A 4,274-nucleotide genomic window follows, 5' to 3' on the forward strand; every position below is an offset into this window, starting at 1 on the left:
TTTCCATTTCATGTTTATTTAATAGAATTGTCATTAAACATACGTAGAAAAATGAAAAAACGAATAAAGTAACTTTTACTACTTTAAAAGTAAAACTGGAACTGTCCGTATAGTTTCTGTCAATTTTTACTCCATAAATAGTAAAATTTACTATTTTCGGAATAATTTTTACTATTTCAGGAGTAAATTTTACTGTTTCTGGAGTAAAAATTGTCAGAAATGCGCAAAAGTTGCGGATAGTTCCGGTCGCAATTTTATTGATAATTTTTGATTGGTGGATTTTAAAACTCCCGCTGAAATGTTTCGGCCAATTCGGACAAGTGAAAGTTCGGTCAAATGGCGTTTCAGTGAAATATATTATTTGAAAATTCGATATATTCGAAAATCTGCTTTATGAAAGTTCAGTTAAATAGAAATTCTATTAAATCAGAATTTAGTTAAATAAAAATTATTCAATATAAAAATTAAGCTTATTATAAAATCTTAATAAAATCTGCTGAATAAAAATTTGTTAATTTTTAATTCGACTCCGCAAAAATTCCGACAGGTCTGAAGTGGGGAATATTTATGCGACCCTCTTAATCCACTTTTATGAGTTTTATTTTTAATTAAAAATTGATTTTTTTTCAATTTTCAATTCATTGTGAAAATAAAATATTTCAATTTTAGTTAATTTGGAACCCATATATAATAGAATATCGTCTTTTTCAGTGCATAAAATTTGGAAACAATTCAATTTTTTCAGACATGCATTTTATCATTGCAAGACGAGAGCCATTTTCCATTATAATTTTGAATATGCGAAATATAGAGAAATTTTATATCCTAAACCGAAGACAATACCAGTTCTTAAATAATTCTGCAAAATATCATGCAATGTTACAAAAATTTTGGCACTACGTCTTGCATTGATATATATTCAAATTCAGATCCAACGAACAATTATTGTATTAGAGATGATGAATGAAAGAATTACTGTATATCATAACGCAAATAATTTATACAATTGTATTTTTCTTGCGCGAAAGATATATAAGATCCAGCGGAAACGCATGTGTATTTTTTAATAATACTAAAAAAAAAGTACATTTTCTTCTTTTATCTGATTATTATAAACGTTTACATATAGAGATAAATCAATTTTTTTTCCTAACAGTTTCTATTTAAATATATATTTTTTTTTTTAAATCACAAACTTGCAAAGTTTAGTTCCCCTCTGGACATGAAGAAAAATATATCGAAGAAAAGATCGATTCTGAAGAACACATTTTTCTCTTTGAGAAACTTGACATTTTTGTTCGATACTTCTGACACCTTTGGGAATAACTTCGTGTGAACATAAACTTTTGTATATCTCGGACAATGTATTTTCACTACTCGAAAAAAGAAACAAAAAGAAAAAATGGAAATGCTTAAGAAACTAAAAATACATGAAAATTTAGACATATATATATATTATATATACATATAGTTGCATTCGTTTCCGCGGAATTTTAAATACTTTGAATTTAAAAAAAAAATTTAATTTTCAAAAATGTATCAATCCGCATTTACCCCTCTGAATGCACTTACGTAAAACTCGAAATTTACATATTGTCTAAACAAAAAAAAAAAAAAAAACAAAAAACACTCTAAAGCTCGTCCCAAAGTACTTGTAATCACTTAACTTGTAAATTAATTTTTTAGGAATACGCGTATCTTTGCGTGTCAACAAGAACACAATGGTAAAATTAGACACAAATATTTATTGTAAAATATATTTTTTTCTTAGAAATATATAATTCGTTTTTTCAAAAAATCATCTCTTAGCAATTTTTATTGAGTTTACAAATTCATTACCAAAAAAAAAAAAAAAAAAAAAAAAAAAATACAACTAAATTTTCTAGAAAATCCAGAAAATGCTATTATAAAAAAAATTAAATATGGAAAATTTTTGTTGTAACAATTTAAAAAATTATTTTAATGTGTGTGTTTACTCGTTCATTAATTCACCCGCACGATACGCGCTTTCCTTGCTATATATGGGTACTATTAATTATTAATTTGAATTAAGACCATTTATTTCTGTTCTTAGAAGAACGAATGCATATCATAGTTGTAAATTAACAATTTGTGAAATAAAACTGCAAACTGTTTGTGTTAATTTCATTTTGATTACTGTTTTTATTATATTATTCCTATATATCCCTCCTCATTCGCTAAATAAAAGTAAAAAAAAAAATAAATAAAACTACTACACTTAAGGAAGAATTAGACAAAAATCGGAACAAAATTTAGACCAACTGTATGTTTGTATTTTTTAAAGAAAAAGATGATTTAAATTTTAAAAAAACTTCGGTGAAATTTTAAATAATTTATGTTGAAATTTTTAAACAATTAGAAATGGCATTTAAATCAAAAGTAAAAATTTTTATGCACAGGAAACGATTAGGTAACATAACCTATAAAAACTACGCATGTAACGCATAACGCTTTGGTATGATCTTTTTATAATAAGATCTTTTCTTTTTGCCAAAAAAAGTAGAAAAACAATTGTATGTAAATTTGTAAAAAATATAACACTAACCTTAGGCTGCAATTGATGTATCATATGATTTGGACGATAAGATCTGACGGAAACACAAACACACGCGATTTAAAAAATTTCGTACACTCCCGAAATCACGTGTTTAAAAATTAAAAAACAAAATTACTTTTTATAAAAATTTAAACGATCGCGATTTTAAGAATTTCGAACACTCCCGGAAAAAAAACATTTACTAAAAATAACAAAACAAAAAGTTTCACACTATAAAATTTTTTTCGTTCATTAATTAAATAATTTCAACACTCCCGTAGCAATTTCGTTCAAATCTGAAAATAACAAATAAAAGACGATAAAGAAAAGAAGAAAATCAGACAAATTTTGTTTTTAAAAATTACAAAATTTACATCTATAAACAGGTCAAGACACAAATTACAACTTATTTAATTACCATTAAAAAATAAATACTAAAAAAAAAAATTAGAGGGGGACAAGGGGGTTAAATATTAAAATAGGGGTTAATTTTAAAAAACAATGGGATCGAAAAGAATTTTTGGTGACATTTTTCTTCTCAGAAAATGCGTTATATATTTAAGAAAAATTGAATATTAAATGTTCTTTTTTTAGTTTTGTAAATTTCTCAGGAAATAATTAAATTTTTTCAAGTCAAAGTAAAAAATGAAAAATCTGTCTTTTACATTTCAATGGTAATTAATTATTAACGGTATTCAATTATTAAATACCACCGAATGATAAATTCAAAAGTTTTAAGAACTTTCATACCTGGAAATGCAATTAAAAATTATTTTCTGAAAAAATAAGCCATCATTTATTTGAATCTGATCATTTTTACAAAATTTTTAGTAAGCGGTATGAAGAAAATTTTGATTATATGCAAAATGTATTTAAATAATTAATTTTTGTAAGATACAAATTTTTTTCTTGAAAATTGATATCTGTCTTTCCAACGTATATTACATTAATAATAATAGAATTTTAATTTTTTAAACGTCAATTAAATAATTATTTCTGAAGATCTGCATTTCTGAATATGAACGTTCTTAATTATTAGTAAATTTTTCTCTGCAACTAGAAATTTAAAAAATTTTAATTTTAATTTAATTTTAAAAATTAGAAAATTCGTCTAAAAAATAATTATATCTAACAAAATTATTTAAAATTAAAATTCTAAAATTAAAAACAAATGAAATTTAAAAAATTAAAATTCACTTTAAAAAAATGATATTTCCCTTTTAAGAATTAGAATTTTATTTTAATTATTATTTTTTGAAAGAAAATTTAATTTTTTAAGAAAAAAATTTCCAATTTAAAAAAAATTGTTTATTCACACATATTTTTAGATAATCAAACTTATTTCTTATTTAGCAATTACTAAATTTTTTAAAAATGATACAATTTTAATTTACTGTGCCGTATTTTCAGCATAAACATATCAACTACAACTTTACAGAAGAGAATTTCCAAAAAATGCACCGTTTCAAAAATATGATTATTTGTTTAACAAAAAAGTGCAATTTTCGTAAAAAATTTTGAAACAGTGCATTTTTAGGTAATTTTCTTCGGTGAAGTTGTAGTTTATAATCTTATGCAGAAAATAAGCCATAGTAAACAAAAATTGTATCATTTAAAAAAATAAATAAACAATGTTTTTAAATTAGAAATTTTTTTCTTAAAAAACTACATTTTTTGTAATAAAATTTTGTTAATAAAATAAAATATTTGCCTTAAT

At 23.2% G+C, this 4,274-nt stretch overlaps 1 protein-coding gene across 6 annotated transcripts in view; it reads left to right on the forward strand.

Moving 5' to 3' along the window:
• The window catches only part of LOC127283981 (zinc finger protein 629-like), a 103,951-nt gene that overhangs the window by 83,754 nt on the left and 15,923 nt on the right, over positions 1 to 4,274 (forward strand). The gene's annotated exons all lie outside the window — the stretch shown is intronic.

This window comes from Leptopilina boulardi, unplaced genomic scaffold (assembly GCF_019393585.1).
Source record: "Leptopilina boulardi isolate dan_hultmark-lab unplaced genomic scaffold, ZJU_Lbou_2.1 LbouV2_316, whole genome shotgun sequence".
Lineage (NCBI taxonomy): Eukaryota > Metazoa > Arthropoda > Insecta > Hymenoptera > Figitidae > Leptopilina > Leptopilina boulardi.